Source organism: Lates calcarifer, unplaced genomic scaffold (genome assembly GCF_001640805.2).
Source record: "Lates calcarifer isolate ASB-BC8 unplaced genomic scaffold, TLL_Latcal_v3 _unitig_2146_quiver_2830, whole genome shotgun sequence".
NCBI lineage: Eukaryota > Metazoa > Chordata > Actinopteri > Centropomidae > Lates > Lates calcarifer.
Window position 1 is genome coordinate 1 of NW_026116014.1, and position 15,107 is coordinate 15,107.

General features: G+C 48.5%; 26 non-coding genes across 26 annotated transcripts; all 26 read left to right on the forward strand.

Annotated features, from left to right (window-relative positions):
* The first annotated feature begins 251 nt into the window (after positions 1 to 251).
* On the forward strand, positions 252 to 370 carry LOC127139722 (5S ribosomal RNA). The gene has a single exon (XR_007810081.1). It is a non-coding gene; the product is annotated as a 5S ribosomal RNA (ribosomal RNA).
* Positions 371 to 851: 481 nt separating this feature from the next.
* Positions 852 to 970, forward strand: LOC127139733 (5S ribosomal RNA). Its single transcript, XR_007810092.1, has one exon. It is a non-coding gene; the product is annotated as a 5S ribosomal RNA (ribosomal RNA).
* Positions 971 to 1,464: 494 nt separating this feature from the next.
* Positions 1,465 to 1,583, forward strand: LOC127139744 (5S ribosomal RNA). Its single transcript, XR_007810103.1, has one exon. It is a non-coding gene; the product is annotated as a 5S ribosomal RNA (ribosomal RNA).
* A 493-nt stretch (positions 1,584 to 2,076) lies between these two features.
* Positions 2,077 to 2,195, forward strand: LOC127139746 (5S ribosomal RNA). Its single transcript, XR_007810105.1, has one exon. It is a non-coding gene; the product is annotated as a 5S ribosomal RNA (ribosomal RNA).
* A 495-nt stretch (positions 2,196 to 2,690) lies between these two features.
* Positions 2,691 to 2,809, forward strand: LOC127139747 (5S ribosomal RNA). The gene has a single exon (XR_007810106.1). It is a non-coding gene; the product is annotated as a 5S ribosomal RNA (ribosomal RNA).
* A 481-nt stretch (positions 2,810 to 3,290) lies between these two features.
* Positions 3,291 to 3,409, forward strand: LOC127139723 (5S ribosomal RNA). Its single transcript, XR_007810082.1, has one exon. It is a non-coding gene; the product is annotated as a 5S ribosomal RNA (ribosomal RNA).
* Positions 3,410 to 3,903: 494 nt separating this feature from the next.
* Positions 3,904 to 4,022, forward strand: LOC127139724 (5S ribosomal RNA). The gene has a single exon (XR_007810083.1). It is a non-coding gene; the product is annotated as a 5S ribosomal RNA (ribosomal RNA).
* A 495-nt stretch (positions 4,023 to 4,517) lies between these two features.
* LOC127139725 (5S ribosomal RNA) lies at positions 4,518 to 4,636 on the forward strand. Its single transcript, XR_007810084.1, has one exon. It is a non-coding gene; the product is annotated as a 5S ribosomal RNA (ribosomal RNA).
* Positions 4,637 to 5,118: 482 nt separating this feature from the next.
* LOC127139726 (5S ribosomal RNA) lies at positions 5,119 to 5,237 on the forward strand. Its single transcript, XR_007810085.1, has one exon. It is a non-coding gene; the product is annotated as a 5S ribosomal RNA (ribosomal RNA).
* Positions 5,238 to 5,718: 481 nt separating this feature from the next.
* Positions 5,719 to 5,837, forward strand: LOC127139727 (5S ribosomal RNA). Its single transcript, XR_007810086.1, has one exon. It is a non-coding gene; the product is annotated as a 5S ribosomal RNA (ribosomal RNA).
* Positions 5,838 to 6,318: 481 nt separating this feature from the next.
* LOC127139728 (5S ribosomal RNA) lies at positions 6,319 to 6,437 on the forward strand. The gene has a single exon (XR_007810087.1). It is a non-coding gene; the product is annotated as a 5S ribosomal RNA (ribosomal RNA).
* A 495-nt stretch (positions 6,438 to 6,932) lies between these two features.
* Positions 6,933 to 7,051, forward strand: LOC127139729 (5S ribosomal RNA). The gene has a single exon (XR_007810088.1). It is a non-coding gene; the product is annotated as a 5S ribosomal RNA (ribosomal RNA).
* A 484-nt stretch (positions 7,052 to 7,535) lies between these two features.
* On the forward strand, positions 7,536 to 7,654 carry LOC127139730 (5S ribosomal RNA). Its single transcript, XR_007810089.1, has one exon. It is a non-coding gene; the product is annotated as a 5S ribosomal RNA (ribosomal RNA).
* A 481-nt stretch (positions 7,655 to 8,135) lies between these two features.
* On the forward strand, positions 8,136 to 8,254 carry LOC127139731 (5S ribosomal RNA). The gene has a single exon (XR_007810090.1). It is a non-coding gene; the product is annotated as a 5S ribosomal RNA (ribosomal RNA).
* A 494-nt stretch (positions 8,255 to 8,748) lies between these two features.
* Positions 8,749 to 8,867, forward strand: LOC127139732 (5S ribosomal RNA). The gene has a single exon (XR_007810091.1). It is a non-coding gene; the product is annotated as a 5S ribosomal RNA (ribosomal RNA).
* A 493-nt stretch (positions 8,868 to 9,360) lies between these two features.
* Positions 9,361 to 9,479, forward strand: LOC127139734 (5S ribosomal RNA). Its single transcript, XR_007810093.1, has one exon. It is a non-coding gene; the product is annotated as a 5S ribosomal RNA (ribosomal RNA).
* A 495-nt stretch (positions 9,480 to 9,974) lies between these two features.
* On the forward strand, positions 9,975 to 10,093 carry LOC127139735 (5S ribosomal RNA). The gene has a single exon (XR_007810094.1). It is a non-coding gene; the product is annotated as a 5S ribosomal RNA (ribosomal RNA).
* Positions 10,094 to 10,587: 494 nt separating this feature from the next.
* Positions 10,588 to 10,706, forward strand: LOC127139736 (5S ribosomal RNA). The gene has a single exon (XR_007810095.1). It is a non-coding gene; the product is annotated as a 5S ribosomal RNA (ribosomal RNA).
* A 279-nt stretch (positions 10,707 to 10,985) lies between these two features.
* On the forward strand, positions 10,986 to 11,104 carry LOC127139737 (5S ribosomal RNA). Its single transcript, XR_007810096.1, has one exon. It is a non-coding gene; the product is annotated as a 5S ribosomal RNA (ribosomal RNA).
* Positions 11,105 to 11,586: 482 nt separating this feature from the next.
* Positions 11,587 to 11,705, forward strand: LOC127139738 (5S ribosomal RNA). The gene has a single exon (XR_007810097.1). It is a non-coding gene; the product is annotated as a 5S ribosomal RNA (ribosomal RNA).
* A 484-nt stretch (positions 11,706 to 12,189) lies between these two features.
* Positions 12,190 to 12,308, forward strand: LOC127139739 (5S ribosomal RNA). The gene has a single exon (XR_007810098.1). It is a non-coding gene; the product is annotated as a 5S ribosomal RNA (ribosomal RNA).
* A 495-nt stretch (positions 12,309 to 12,803) lies between these two features.
* Positions 12,804 to 12,922, forward strand: LOC127139740 (5S ribosomal RNA). The gene has a single exon (XR_007810099.1). It is a non-coding gene; the product is annotated as a 5S ribosomal RNA (ribosomal RNA).
* A 493-nt stretch (positions 12,923 to 13,415) lies between these two features.
* Positions 13,416 to 13,533, forward strand: LOC127139745 (5S ribosomal RNA). Its single transcript, XR_007810104.1, has one exon. It is a non-coding gene; the product is annotated as a 5S ribosomal RNA (ribosomal RNA).
* A 248-nt stretch (positions 13,534 to 13,781) lies between these two features.
* Positions 13,782 to 13,900, forward strand: LOC127139741 (5S ribosomal RNA). Its single transcript, XR_007810100.1, has one exon. It is a non-coding gene; the product is annotated as a 5S ribosomal RNA (ribosomal RNA).
* A 482-nt stretch (positions 13,901 to 14,382) lies between these two features.
* LOC127139742 (5S ribosomal RNA) lies at positions 14,383 to 14,501 on the forward strand. Its single transcript, XR_007810101.1, has one exon. It is a non-coding gene; the product is annotated as a 5S ribosomal RNA (ribosomal RNA).
* A 484-nt stretch (positions 14,502 to 14,985) lies between these two features.
* On the forward strand, positions 14,986 to 15,104 carry LOC127139743 (5S ribosomal RNA). The gene has a single exon (XR_007810102.1). It is a non-coding gene; the product is annotated as a 5S ribosomal RNA (ribosomal RNA).
* The last annotated feature ends 3 nt before the right edge of the window (positions 15,105 to 15,107 follow it).

Genomic DNA, 15,107 nt, shown 5'->3' on the forward strand with positions numbered 1-15,107 from the left:
TACGTCGTCCACAAGGACGTGTGGCTCACCGATGTACGTTTTGAGCAATTTCGGACGAAAATGGACTTGGAACAGAGCCAAATGTTTGATCAGGCCATACGGAAAATTCTTGTTGGGTGGAGTAGTTATTTCTTAGTTTTGCTGTTGACTGTTAGAGAAAATCCCCATTATTGTTGATTGCTATGTGAAATAACAGATCTGCCAGTGTTATTTTGGCACGTATAAAGGGTCTGTCTTCAGCAGCCGCTGTGGCTTACGGCCACACCACCCTGAGCGCGCCCGATCTCGTCTGATCTCGGAAGCTAAGCAGGGTCGGGCCTGGTTAGTACTTGGATGGGAGACCGCCTGGGAATACCAGGTGCCGTAAGCTTTTTGTCCCTATCTTACAGCAGCAGAATGCCGCTTCCTCTGTAGTTGAGACAGGGCACGCCAAAACTACTTTTATTTTGCAGCCTGTATTTCACGCTCTGTTTTGCACTTCTGTTTTATGTCACGTCGCTTTCGGCAATCGGGTATCAGGCGCTGGAAAGTCACCTCTGTAAAGTCTGCACTGCTGCCGAATGAATGAGCGCAGTCTGGGTTTTGGGCACAATGACCCAATACGTCGTCCACAAGGACGTGTGGCTCACCGATGTACGTTTTGAGCAATTTCGGACGAAAATGGACTTGGAACAGAGCCAAATGTTTGATCAGGCCATACGGAAAATTCTTGTTGGGTGGAGTAGTTATTTCTTAGTTTTGCTGTTGACTGTTAGAGAAAATCCCCATTATTGTTGATTGCTATGTGAAATAACAGATCTGCCAGTGTTATTTTGGCACGTATAAAGGGTCTGTCTTCAGCAGCCGCTGTGGCTTACGGCCACACCACCCTGAGCGCGCCCGATCTCGTCTGATCTCGGAAGCTAAGCAGGGTCGGGCCTGGTTAGTACTTGGATGGGAGACCGCCTGGGAATACCAGGTGCCGTAAGCTTTTTGTCCCATCTTTTCCTGCCTATCTTACAGCAGCAGAATGCCGCTTCCTCTGTAGTTGAGACAGGGCACGCCAAAACTACTTTTATTTTGCAGCCTGTATTTCACGCTCTGTTTTGCACTTCTGTTTTATGTCACGTCGCTTTCGGCAATCGGGTATCAGGCGCTGGAAAGTCACCTCTGTAAAGTCTGCACTGCTGCCGAATGAATGAGCGCAGTCTGGGTTTTGGGCACAATGACCCAATACGTCGTCCACAAGGACGTGTGGCTCACCGATGTACGTTTTGAGCAATTTCGGACGAAAATGGACTTGGAACAGAGCCAAATGTTTGATCAGGCCATACGGAAAATTCTTGTTGGGTGGAGTAGTTATTTCTTAGTTTTGCTGTTGACTGTTAGAGAAAATCCCCATTATTGTTGATTGCTATGTGAAATAACAGATCTGCCAGTGTTATTTTGGCACGTATAAAGGGTCTGTCTTCAGCAGCCGCTGTGGCTTACGGCCACACCACCCTGAGCGCGCCCGATCTCGTCTGATCTCGGAAGCTAAGCAGGGTCGGGCCTGGTTAGTACTTGGATGGGAGACCGCCTGGGAATACCAGGTGCCGTAAGCTTTTTGTCCCATCTTTCCTGCCTATCTTACAGCAGCAGAATGCCGCTTCCTCTGTAGTTGAGACAGGGCACGCCAAAACTACTTTTATTTTGCAGCCTGTATTTCACGCTCTGTTTTGCACTTCTGTTTTATGTCACGTCGCTTTCGGCAATCGGGTATTAGGCGCTGGAAAGTCACCTCTGTAAAGTCTGCACTGCTGCCGAATGAATGAGCGCAGTCTGGGTTTTGGGCACAATGACCCAATACGTCGTCCACAAGGACGTGTGGCTCACCGATGTACGTTTTGAGCAATTTCGGACGAAAATGGACTTGGAACAGAGCCAAATGTTTGATCAGGCCATACGGAAAATTCTTGTTGGGTGGAGTAGTTATTTCTTAGTTTTGCTGTTGACTGTTAGAGAAAATCCCCATTATTGTTGATTGCTATGTGAAATAACAGATCTGCCAGTGTTATTTTGGCACGTATAAAGGGTCTGTCTTCAGCAGCCGCTGTGGCTTACGGCCACACCACCCTGAGCGCGCCCGATCTCGTCTGATCTCGGAAGCTAAGCAGGGTCGGGCCTGGTTAGTACTTGGATGGGAGACCGCCTGGGAATACCAGGTGCCGTAAGCTTTTTGTCCCCATCTTTTCCTGCCTATCTTACAGCAGCAGAATGCCGCTTCCTCTGTAGTTGAGACAGGGCACGCCAAAACTACTTTTATTTTGCAGCCTGTATTTCACGCTCTGTTTTGCACTTCTGTTTTATGTCACGTCGCTTTCGGCAATCGGGTATTAGGCGCTGGAAAGTCACCTCTGTAAAGTCTGCACTGCTGCCGAATGAATGAGCGCAGTCTGGGTTTTGGGCACAATGACCCAATACGTCGTCCACAAGGACGTGTGGCTCACCGATGTACGTTTTGAGCAATTTCGGACGAAAATGGACTTGGAACAGAGCCAAATGTTTGATCAGGCCATACGGAAAATTCTTGTTGGGTGGAGTAGTTATTTCTTAGTTTTGCTGTTGACTGTTAGAGAAAATCCCCATTATTGTTGATTGCTATGTGAAATAACAGATCTGCCAGTGTTATTTTGGCACGTATAAAGGGTCTGTCTTCAGCAGCCGCTGTGGCTTACGGCCACACCACCCTGAGCGCGCCCGATCTCGTCTGATCTCGGAAGCTAAGCAGGGTCGGGCCTGGTTAGTACTTGGATGGGAGACCGCCTGGGAATACCAGGTGCCGTAAGCTTTTTGTCCCTATCTTACAGCAGCAGAATGCCGCTTCCTCTGTAGTTGAGACAGGGCACGCCAAAACTACTTTTATTTTGCAGCCTGTATTTCACGCTCTGTTTTGCACTTCTGTTTTATGTCACGTCGCTTTCGGCAATCGGGTATTAGGCGCTGGAAAGTCACCTCTGTAAAGTCTGCACTGCTGCCGAATGAATGAGCGCAGTCTGGGTTTTGGGCACAATGACCCAATACGTCGTCCACAAGGACGTGTGGCTCACCGATGTACGTTTTGAGCAATTTCGGACGAAAATGGACTTGGAACAGAGCCAAATGTTTGATCAGGCCATACGGAAAATTCTTGTTGGGTGGAGTAGTTATTTCTTAGTTTTGCTGTTGACTGTTAGAGAAAATCCCCATTATTGTTGATTGCTATGTGAAATAACAGATCTGCCAGTGTTATTTTGGCACGTATAAAGGGTCTGTCTTCAGCAGCCGCTGTGGCTTACGGCCACACCACCCTGAGCGCGCCCGATCTCGTCTGATCTCGGAAGCTAAGCAGGGTCGGGCCTGGTTAGTACTTGGATGGGAGACCGCCTGGGAATACCAGGTGCCGTAAGCTTTTTGTCCCATCTTTTCCTGCCTATCTTACAGCAGCAGAATGCCGCTTCCTCTGTAGTTGAGACAGGGCACGCCAAAACTACTTTTATTTTGCAGCCTGTATTTCACGCTCTGTTTTGCACTTCTGTTTTATGTCACGTCGCTTTCGGCAATCGGGTATTAGGCGCTGGAAAGTCACCTCTGTAAAGTCTGCACTGCTGCCGAATGAATGAGCGCAGTCTGGGTTTTGGGCACAATGACCCAATACGTCGTCCACAAGGACGTGTGGCTCACCGATGTACGTTTTGAGCAATTTCGGACGAAAATGGACTTGGAACAGAGCCAAATGTTTGATCAGGCCATACGGAAAATTCTTGTTGGGTGGAGTAGTTATTTCTTAGTTTTGCTGTTGACTGTTAGAGAAAATCCCCATTATTGTTGATTGCTATGTGAAATAACAGATCTGCCAGTGTTATTTTGGCACGTATAAAGGGTCTGTCTTCAGCAGCCGCTGTGGCTTACGGCCACACCACCCTGAGCGCGCCCGATCTCGTCTGATCTCGGAAGCTAAGCAGGGTCGGGCCTGGTTAGTACTTGGATGGGAGACCGCCTGGGAATACCAGGTGCCGTAAGCTTTTTGTCCCCATCTTTTCCTGCCTATCTTACAGCAGCAGAATGCCGCTTCCTCTGTAGTTGAGACAGGGCACGCCAAAACTACTTTTATTTTGCAGCCTGTATTTCACGCTCTGTTTTGCACTTCTGTTTTATGTCACGTCGCTTTCGGCAATCGGGTATTAGGCGCTGGAAAGTCACCTCTGTAAAGTCTGCACTGCTGCCGAATGAATGAGCGCAGTCTGGGTTTTGGGCACAATGACCCAATACGTCGTCCACAAGGACGTGTGGCTCACCGATGTACGTTTTGAGCAATTTCGGACGAAAATGGACTTGGAACAGAGCCAAATGTTTGATCAGGCCATACGGAAAATTCTTGTTGGGTGGAGTAGTTATTTCTTAGTTTTGCTGTTGACTGTTAGAGAAAATCCCCATTATTGTTGATTGCTATGTGAAATAACAGATCTGCCAGTGTTATTTTGGCACGTATAAAGGGTCTGTCTTCAGCAGCCGCTGTGGCTTACGGCCACACCACCCTGAGCGCGCCCGATCTCGTCTGATCTCGGAAGCTAAGCAGGGTCGGGCCTGGTTAGTACTTGGATGGGAGACCGCCTGGGAATACCAGGTGCCGTAAGCTTTTTGTCCCCTATCTTACAGCAGCAGAATGCCGCTTCCTCTGTAGTTGAGACAGGGCACGCCAAAACTACTTTTATTTTGCAGCCTGTATTTCACGCTCTGTTTTGCACTTCTGTTTTATGTCACGTCGCTTTCGGCAATCGGGTATCAGGCGCTGGAAAGTCACCTCTGTAAAGTCTGCACTGCTGCCGAATGAATGAGCGCAGTCTGGGTTTTGGGCACAATGACCCAATACGTCGTCCACAAGGACGTGTGGCTCACCGATGTACGTTTTGAGCAATTTCGGACGAAAATGGACTTGGAACAGAGCCAAATGTTTGATCAGGCCATACGGAAAATTCTTGTTGGGTGGAGTAGTTATTTCTTAGTTTTGCTGTTGACTGTTAGAGAAAATCCCCATTATTGTTGATTGCTATGTGAAATAACAGATCTGCCAGTGTTATTTTGGCACGTATAAAGGGTCTGTCTTCAGCAGCCGCTGTGGCTTACGGCCACACCACCCTGAGCGCGCCCGATCTCGTCTGATCTCGGAAGCTAAGCAGGGTCGGGCCTGGTTAGTACTTGGATGGGAGACCGCCTGGGAATACCAGGTGCCGTAAGCTTTTTGTCCCTATCTTACAGCAGCAGAATGCCGCTTCCTCTGTAGTTGAGACAGGGCACGCCAAAACTACTTTTATTTTGCAGCCTGTATTTCACGCTCTGTTTTGCACTTCTGTTTTATGTCACGTCGCTTTCGGCAATCGGGTATTAGGCGCTGGAAAGTCACCTCTGTAAAGTCTGCACTGCTGCCGAATGAATGAGCGCAGTCTGGGTTTTGGGCACAATGACCCAATACGTCGTCCACAAGGACGTGTGGCTCACCGATGTACGTTTTGAGCAATTTCGGACGAAAATGGACTTGGAACAGAGCCAAATGTTTGATCAGGCCATACGGAAAATTCTTGTTGGGTGGAGTAGTTATTTCTTAGTTTTGCTGTTGACTGTTAGAGAAAATCCCCATTATTGTTGATTGCTATGTGAAATAACAGATCTGCCAGTGTTATTTTGGCACGTATAAAGGGTCTGTCTTCAGCAGCCGCTGTGGCTTACGGCCACACCACCCTGAGCGCGCCCGATCTCGTCTGATCTCGGAAGCTAAGCAGGGTCGGGCCTGGTTAGTACTTGGATGGGAGACCGCCTGGGAATACCAGGTGCCGTAAGCTTTTTGTCCCTATCTTACAGCAGCAGAATGCCGCTTCCTCTGTAGTTGAGACAGGGCACGCCAAAACTACTTTTATTTTGCAGCCTGTATTTCACGCTCTGTTTTGCACTTCTGTTTTATGTCACGTCGCTTTCGGCAATCGGGTATTAGGCGCTGGAAAGTCACCTCTGTAAAGTCTGCACTGCTGCCGAATGAATGAGCGCAGTCTGGGTTTTGGGCACAATGACCCAATACGTCGTCCACAAGGACGTGTGGCTCACCGATGTACGTTTTGAGCAATTTCGGACGAAAATGGACTTGGAACAGAGCCAAATGTTTGATCAGGCCATACGGAAAATTCTTGTTGGGTGGAGTAGTTATTTCTTAGTTTTGCTGTTGACTGTTAGAGAAAATCCCCATTATTGTTGATTGCTATGTGAAATAACAGATCTGCCAGTGTTATTTTGGCACGTATAAAGGGTCTGTCTTCAGCAGCCGCTGTGGCTTACGGCCACACCACCCTGAGCGCGCCCGATCTCGTCTGATCTCGGAAGCTAAGCAGGGTCGGGCCTGGTTAGTACTTGGATGGGAGACCGCCTGGGAATACCAGGTGCCGTAAGCTTTTTGTCCCCATCTTTTCCTGCCTATCTTACAGCAGCAGAATGCCGCTTCCTCTGTAGTTGAGACAGGGCACGCCAAAACTACTTTTATTTTGCAGCCTGTATTTCACGCTCTGTTTTGCACTTCTGTTTTATGTCACGTCGCTTTCGGCAATCGGGTATCAGGCGCTGGAAAGTCACCTCTGTAAAGTCTGCACTGCTGCCGAATGAATGAGCGCAGTCTGGGTTTTGGGCACAATGACCCAATACGTCGTCCACAAGGACGTGTGGCTCACCGATGTACGTTTTGAGCAATTTCGGACGAAAATGGACTTGGAACAGAGCCAAATGTTTGATCAGGCCATACGGAAAATTCTTGTTGGGTGGAGTAGTTATTTCTTAGTTTTGCTGTTGACTGTTAGAGAAAATCCCCATTATTGTTGATTGCTATGTGAAATAACAGATCTGCCAGTGTTATTTTGGCACGTATAAAGGGTCTGTCTTCAGCAGCCGCTGTGGCTTACGGCCACACCACCCTGAGCGCGCCCGATCTCGTCTGATCTCGGAAGCTAAGCAGGGTCGGGCCTGGTTAGTACTTGGATGGGAGACCGCCTGGGAATACCAGGTGCCGTAAGCTTTTTGTCCCTGCTATCTTACAGCAGCAGAATGCCGCTTCCTCTGTAGTTGAGACAGGGCACGCCAAAACTACTTTTATTTTGCAGCCTGTATTTCACGCTCTGTTTTGCACTTCTGTTTTATGTCACGTCGCTTTCGGCAATCGGGTATCAGGCGCTGGAAAGTCACCTCTGTAAAGTCTGCACTGCTGCCGAATGAATGAGCGCAGTCTGGGTTTTGGGCACAATGACCCAATACGTCGTCCACAAGGACGTGTGGCTCACCGATGTACGTTTTGAGCAATTTCGGACGAAAATGGACTTGGAACAGAGCCAAATGTTTGATCAGGCCATACGGAAAATTCTTGTTGGGTGGAGTAGTTATTTCTTAGTTTTGCTGTTGACTGTTAGAGAAAATCCCCATTATTGTTGATTGCTATGTGAAATAACAGATCTGCCAGTGTTATTTTGGCACGTATAAAGGGTCTGTCTTCAGCAGCCGCTGTGGCTTACGGCCACACCACCCTGAGCGCGCCCGATCTCGTCTGATCTCGGAAGCTAAGCAGGGTCGGGCCTGGTTAGTACTTGGATGGGAGACCGCCTGGGAATACCAGGTGCCGTAAGCTTTTTGTCCCTATCTTACAGCAGCAGAATGCCGCTTCCTCTGTAGTTGAGACAGGGCACGCCAAAACTACTTTTATTTTGCAGCCTGTATTTCACGCTCTGTTTTGCACTTCTGTTTTATGTCACGTCGCTTTCGGCAATCGGGTATTAGGCGCTGGAAAGTCACCTCTGTAAAGTCTGCACTGCTGCCGAATGAATGAGCGCAGTCTGGGTTTTGGGCACAATGACCCAATACGTCGTCCACAAGGACGTGTGGCTCACCGATGTACGTTTTGAGCAATTTCGGACGAAAATGGACTTGGAACAGAGCCAAATGTTTGATCAGGCCATACGGAAAATTCTTGTTGGGTGGAGTAGTTATTTCTTAGTTTTGCTGTTGACTGTTAGAGAAAATCCCCATTATTGTTGATTGCTATGTGAAATAACAGATCTGCCAGTGTTATTTTGGCACGTATAAAGGGTCTGTCTTCAGCAGCCGCTGTGGCTTACGGCCACACCACCCTGAGCGCGCCCGATCTCGTCTGATCTCGGAAGCTAAGCAGGGTCGGGCCTGGTTAGTACTTGGATGGGAGACCGCCTGGGAATACCAGGTGCCGTAAGCTTTTTGTCCCATCTTTTCCTGCCTATCTTACAGCAGCAGAATGCCGCTTCCTCTGTAGTTGAGACAGGGCACGCCAAAACTACTTTTATTTTGCAGCCTGTATTTCACGCTCTGTTTTGCACTTCTGTTTTATGTCACGTCGCTTTCGGCAATCGGGTATTAGGCGCTGGAAAGTCACCTCTGTAAAGTCTGCACTGCTGCCGAATGAATGAGCGCAGTCTGGGTTTTGGGCACAATGACCCAATACGTCGTCCACAAGGACGTGTGGCTCACCGATGTACGTTTTGAGCAATTTCGGACGAAAATGGACTTGGAACAGAGCCAAATGTTTGATCAGGCCATACGGAAAATTCTTGTTGGGTGGAGTAGTTATTTCTTAGTTTTGCTGTTGACTGTTAGAGAAAATCCCCATTATTGTTGATTGCTATGTGAAATAACAGATCTGCCAGTGTTATTTTGGCACGTATAAAGGGTCTGTCTTCAGCAGCCGCTGTGGCTTACGGCCACACCACCCTGAGCGCGCCCGATCTCGTCTGATCTCGGAAGCTAAGCAGGGTCGGGCCTGGTTAGTACTTGGATGGGAGACCGCCTGGGAATACCAGGTGCCGTAAGCTTTTTGTCCCATCTTTCCTGCCTATCTTACAGCAGCAGAATGCCGCTTCCTCTGTAGTTGAGACAGGGCACGCCAAAACTACTTTTATTTTGCAGCCTGTATTTCACGCTCTGTTTTGCACTTCTGTTTTATGTCACGTCGCTTTCGGCAATCGGGTATTAGGCGCTGGAAAGTCACCTCTGTAAAGTCTGCACTGCTGCCGAATGAATGAGCGCAGTCTGGGTTTTGGGCACAATGACCCAATACGTCGTCCACAAGGACGTGTGGCTCACCGATGTACGTTTTGAGCAATTTCGGACGAAAATGGACTTGGAACAGAGCCAAATGTTTGATCAGGCCATACGGAAAATTCTTGTTGGGTGGAGTAGTTATTTCTTAGTTTTGCTGTTGACTGTTAGAGAAAATCCCCATTATTGTTGATTGCTATGTGAAATAACAGATCTGCCAGTGTTATTTTGGCACGTATAAAGGGTCTGTCTTCAGCAGCCGCTGTGGCTTACGGCCACACCACCCTGAGCGCGCCCGATCTCGTCTGATCTCGGAAGCTAAGCAGGGTCGGGCCTGGTTAGTACTTGGATGGGAGACCGCCTGGGAATACCAGGTGCCGTAAGCTTTTTGTCCCCATCTTTTCCTGCCTATCTTACAGCAGCAGAATGCCGCTTCCTCTGTAGTTGAGACAGGGCACGCCAAAACTACTTTTATTTTGCAGCCTGTATTTCACGCTCTGTTTTGCACTTCTGTTTTATGTCACGTCGCTTTCGGCAATCGGGTATCAGGCGCTGGAAAGTCACCTCTGTAAAGTCTGCACTGCTGCCGAATGAATGAGCGCAGTCTGGGTTTTGGGCACAATGACCCAATACGTCGTCCACAAGGACGTGTGGCTCACCGATGTACGTTTTGAGCAATTTCGGACGAAAATGGACTTGGAACAGAGCCAAATGTTTGATCAGGCCATACGGAAAATTCTTGTTGGGTGGAGTAGTTATTTCTTAGTTTTGCTGTTGACTGTTAGAGAAAATCCCCATTATTGTTGATTGCTATGTGAAATAACAGATCTGCCAGTGTTATTTTGGCACGTATAAAGGGTCTGTCTTCAGCAGCCGCTGTGGCTTACGGCCACACCACCCTGAGCGCGCCCGATCTCGTCTGATCTCGGAAGCTAAGCAGGGTCGGGCCTGGTTAGTACTTGGATGGGAGACCGCCTGGGAATACCAGGTGCCGTAAGCTTTTTGTCCCATCTTTTCCTGCCTATCTTACAGCAGCAGAATGCCGCTTCCTCTGTAGTTGAGACAGGGCACGCCAAAACTACTTTTATTTTGCAGCCTGTATTTCACGCTCTGTTTTGCACTTCTGTTTTATGTCACGTCGCTTTCGGCAATCGGGTATTAGGCGCTGGAAAGTCACCTCTGTAAAGTCTGCACTGCTGCCGAATGAATGAGCGCAGTCTGGGTTTTGGGCACAATGACCCAATACGTCGTCCACAAGGACGTGTGGCTCACCGATGTACGTTTTGAGCAATTTCGGACGAAAATGGACTTGGAACAGAGCCAAATGTTTGATCAGGCCATACGGAAAATTCTTGTTGGGTGGAGTAGTTATTTCTTAGTTTTGCTGTTGACTGTTAGAGAAAATCCCCATTATTGTTGATTGCTATGTGAAATAACAGATCTGCCAGTGTTATTTTGGCACGTATAAAGGGTCTGTCTTCAGCAGCCGCTGTGGCTTACGGCCACACCACCCTGAGCGCGCCCGATCTCGTCTGATCTCGGAAGCTAAGCAGGGTCGGGCCTGGTTAGTACTTGGATGGGAGACCGCCTGGGAATACCAGGTGCCGTAAGCTTTTTGTCCCTATGGGCACAATGACCCAATACGTCGTCCACAAGGACGTGTGGCTCACCGATGTACGTTTTGAGCAATTTCGGACGAAAATGGACTTGGAACAGAGCCAAATGTTTGATCAGGCCATACGGAAAATTCTTGTTGGGTGGAGTAGTTATTTCTTAGTTTTGCTGTTGACTGTTAGAGAAAATCCCCATTATTGTTGATTGCTATGTGAAATAACAGATCTGCCAGTGTTATTTTGGCACGTATAAAGGGTCTGTCTTCAGCAGCCGCTGTGGCTTACGGCCACACCACCCTGAGCGCGCCCGATCTCGTCTGATCTCGGAAGCTAAGCAGGGTCGGGCCTGGTTAGTACTTGGATGGGAGACCGCCTGGGAATACCAGGTGCCGTAAGCTTTTTCCTGCCTATCTTACAGCAGCAGAATGCCGCTTCCTCTGTAGTTGAGACAGGGCACGCCAAAACTACTTTTATTTTGCAGCCTGTATTTCACGCTCTGTTTTGCACTTCTGTTTTATGTCACGTCGCTTTCGGCAATCGGGTATTAGGCGCTGGAAAGTCACCTCTGTAAAGTCTGCACTGCTGCCGAATGAATGAGCGCAGTCTGGGTTTTGGGCACAATGACCCAATACGTCGTCCACAAGGACGTGTGGCTCACCGATGTACGTTTTGAGCAATTTCGGACGAAAATGGACTTGGAACAGAGCCAAATGTTTGATCAGGCCATACGGAAAATTCTTGTTGGGTGGAGTAGTTATTTCTTAGTTTTGCTGTTGACTGTTAGAGAAAATCCCCATTATTGTTGATTGCTATGTGAAATAACAGATCTGCCAGTGTTATTTTGGCACGTATAAAGGGTCTGTCTTCAGCAGCCGCTGTGGCTTACGGCCACACCACCCTGAGCGCGCCCGATCTCGTCTGATCTCGGAAGCTAAGCAGGGTCGGGCCTGGTTAGTACTTGGATGGGAGACCGCCTGGGAATACCAGGTGCCGTAAGCTTTTTGTCCTGCCTATCTTACAGCAGCAGAATGCCGCTTCCTCTGTAGTTGAGACAGGGCACGCCAAAACTACTTTTATTTTGCAGCCTGTATTTCACGCTCTGTTTTGCACTTCTGTTTTATGTCACGTCGCTTTCGGCAATCGGGTATTAGGCGCTGGAAAGTCACCTCTGTAAAGTCTGCACTGCTGCCGAATGAATGAGCGCAGTCTGGGTTTTGGGCACAATGACCCAATACGTCGTCCACAAGGACGTGTGGCTCACCGATGTACGTTTTGAGCAATTTCGGACGAAAATGGACTTGGAACAGAGCCAAATGTTTGATCAGGCCATACGGAAAATTCTTGTTGGGTGGAGTAGTTATTTCTTAGTTTTGCTGTTGACTGTTAGAGAAAATCCCCATTATTGTTGATTGCTATGTGAAATAACAGATCTGCCAGTGTTATTTTGGCACGTATAAAGGGTCTGTCTTCAGCAGCCGCTGTGGCTTACGGCCACACCACCCTGAGCGCGCCCGATCTCGTCTGATCTCGGAAGCTAAGCAGGGTCGGGCCTGGTTAGTACTTGGATGGGAGACCGCCTGGGAATACCAGGTGCCGTAAGCTTTTTGTCCCCATCTTTTCCTGCCTATCTTACAGCAGCAGAATGCCGCTTCCTCTGTAGTTGAGACAGGGCACGCCAAAACTACTTTTATTTTGCAGCCTGTATTTCACGCTCTGTTTTGCACTTCTGTTTTATGTCACGTCGCTTTCGGCAATCGGGTATCAGGCGCTGGAAAGTCACCTCTGTAAAGTCTGCACTGCTGCCGAATGAATGAGCGCAGTCTGGGTTTTGGGCACAATGACCCAATACGTCGTCCACAAGGACGTGTGGCTCACCGATGTACGTTTTGAGCAATTTCGGACGAAAATGGACTTGGAACAGAGCCAAATGTTTGATCAGGCCATACGGAAAATTCTTGTTGGGTGGAGTAGTTATTTCTTAGTTTTGCTGTTGACTGTTAGAGAAAATCCCCATTATTGTTGATTGCTATGTGAAATAACAGATCTGCCAGTGTTATTTTGGCACGTATAAAGGGTCTGTCTTCAGCAGCCGCTGTGGCTTACGGCCACACCACCCTGAGCGCGCCCGATCTCGTCTGATCTCGGAAGCTAAGCAGGGTCGGGCCTGGTTAGTACTTGGATGGGAGACCGCCTGGGAATACCAGGTGCCGTAAGCTTTTTGTCCCATCTTTTCCTGCCTATCTTACAGCAGCAGAATGCCGCTTCCTCTGTAGTTGAGACAGGGCACGCCAAAACTACTTTTATTTTGCAGCCTGTATTTCACGCTCTGTTTTGCACTTCTGTTTTATGTCACGTCGCTTTCGGCAATCGGGTATTAGGCGCTGGAAAGTCACCTCTGTAAAGTCTGCACTGCTGCCGAATGAATGAGCGCAGTCTGGGTTTTGGGCACAATGACCCAATACGTCGTCCACAAGGACGTGTGGCTCACCGATGTACGTTTTGAGCAATTTCGGACGAAAATGGACTTGGAACAGAGCCAAATGTTTGATCAGGCCATACGGAAAATTCTTGTTGGGTGGAGTAGTTATTTCTTAGTTTTGCTGTTGACTGTTAGAGAAATCCCCATTATTGTTGATTGCTATGTGAAATAACAGATCTGCCAGTGTTATTTTGGCACGTATAAAGGGTCTGTCTTCAGCAGCCGCTGTGGCTTACGGCACACCACCCTGAGCGCGCCCGATCTCGTCTGATCTCGGAAGCTAAGCAGGGTCGGGCCTGGTTAGTACTTGGATGGGAGACCGCCTGGGAATACCAGGTGCCGTAAGCTTTTTGTCCTATCACACCAAACTCTGTGGCTGTACGTTTTGAGCAATTTCGGACGAAAATGGACTTGGAACAGAGCCAAATGTTTGATCAGGCCATACGGAAAATTCTTGTTGGGTGGAGTAGTTATTTCTTAGTTTTGCTGTTGACTGTTAGAGAAAATCCCCATTATTGTTGATTGCTATGTGAAATAACAGATCTGCCAGTGTTATTTTGGCACGTATAAAGGGTCTGTCTTCAGCAGCCGCTGTGGCTTACGGCCACACCACCCTGAGCGCGCCCGATCTCGTCTGATCTCGGAAGCTAAGCAGGGTCGGGCCTGGTTAGTACTTGGATGGGAGACCGCCTGGGAATACCAGGTGCCGTAAGCTTTTTCCTGCCTATCTTACAGCAGCAGAATGCCGCTTCCTCTGTAGTTGAGACAGGGCACGCCAAAACTACTTTTATTTTGCAGCCTGTATTTCACGCTCTGTTTTGCACTTCTGTTTTATGTCACGTCGCTTTCGGCAATCGGGTATTAGGCGCTGGAAAGTCACCTCTGTAAAGTCTGCACTGCTGCCGAATGAATGAGCGCAGTCTGGGTTTTGGGCACAATGACCCAATACGTCGTCCACAAGGACGTGTGGCTCACCGATGTACGTTTTGAGCAATTTCGGACGAAAATGGACTTGGAACAGAGCCAAATGTTTGATCAGGCCATACGGAAAATTCTTGTTGGGTGGAGTAGTTATTTCTTAGTTTTGCTGTTGACTGTTAGAGAAAATCCCCATTATTGTTGATTGCTATGTGAAATAACAGATCTGCCAGTGTTATTTTGGCACGTATAAAGGGTCTGTCTTCAGCAGCCGCTGTGGCTTACGGCCACACCACCCTGAGCGCGCCCGATCTCGTCTGATCTCGGAAGCTAAGCAGGGTCGGGCCTGGTTAGTACTTGGATGGGAGACCGCCTGGGAATACCAGGTGCCGTAAGCTTTTTCTTCTGCCTATCTTACAGCAGCAGAATGCCGCTTCCTCTGTAGTTGAGACAGGGCACGCCAAAACTACTTTTATTTTGCAGCCTGTATTTCACGCTCTGTTTTGCACTTCTGTTTTATGTCACGTCGCTTTCGGCAATCGGGTATTAGGCGCTGGAAAGTCACCTCTGTAAAGTCTGCACTGCTGCCGAATGAATGAGCGCAGTCTGGGTTTTGGGCACAATGACCCAATACGTCGTCCACAAGGACGTGTGGCTCACCGATGTACGTTTTGAGCAATTTCGGACGAAAATGGACTTGGAACAGAGCCAAATGTTTGATCAGGCCATACGGAAAATTCTTGTTGGGTGGAGTAGTTATTTCTTAGTTTTGCTGTTGACTGTTAGAGAAAATCCCCATTATTGTTGATTGCTATGTGAAATAACAGATCTGCCAGTGTTATTTTGGCACGTATAAAGGGTCTGTCTTCAGCAGCCGCTGTGGCTTACGGCCACACCACCCTGAGCGCGCCCGATCTCGTCTGATCTCGGAAGCTAAGCAGGGTCGGGCCTGGTTAGTACTTGGATGGGAGACCGCCTGGGAATACCAGGTGCCGTAAGCTTTT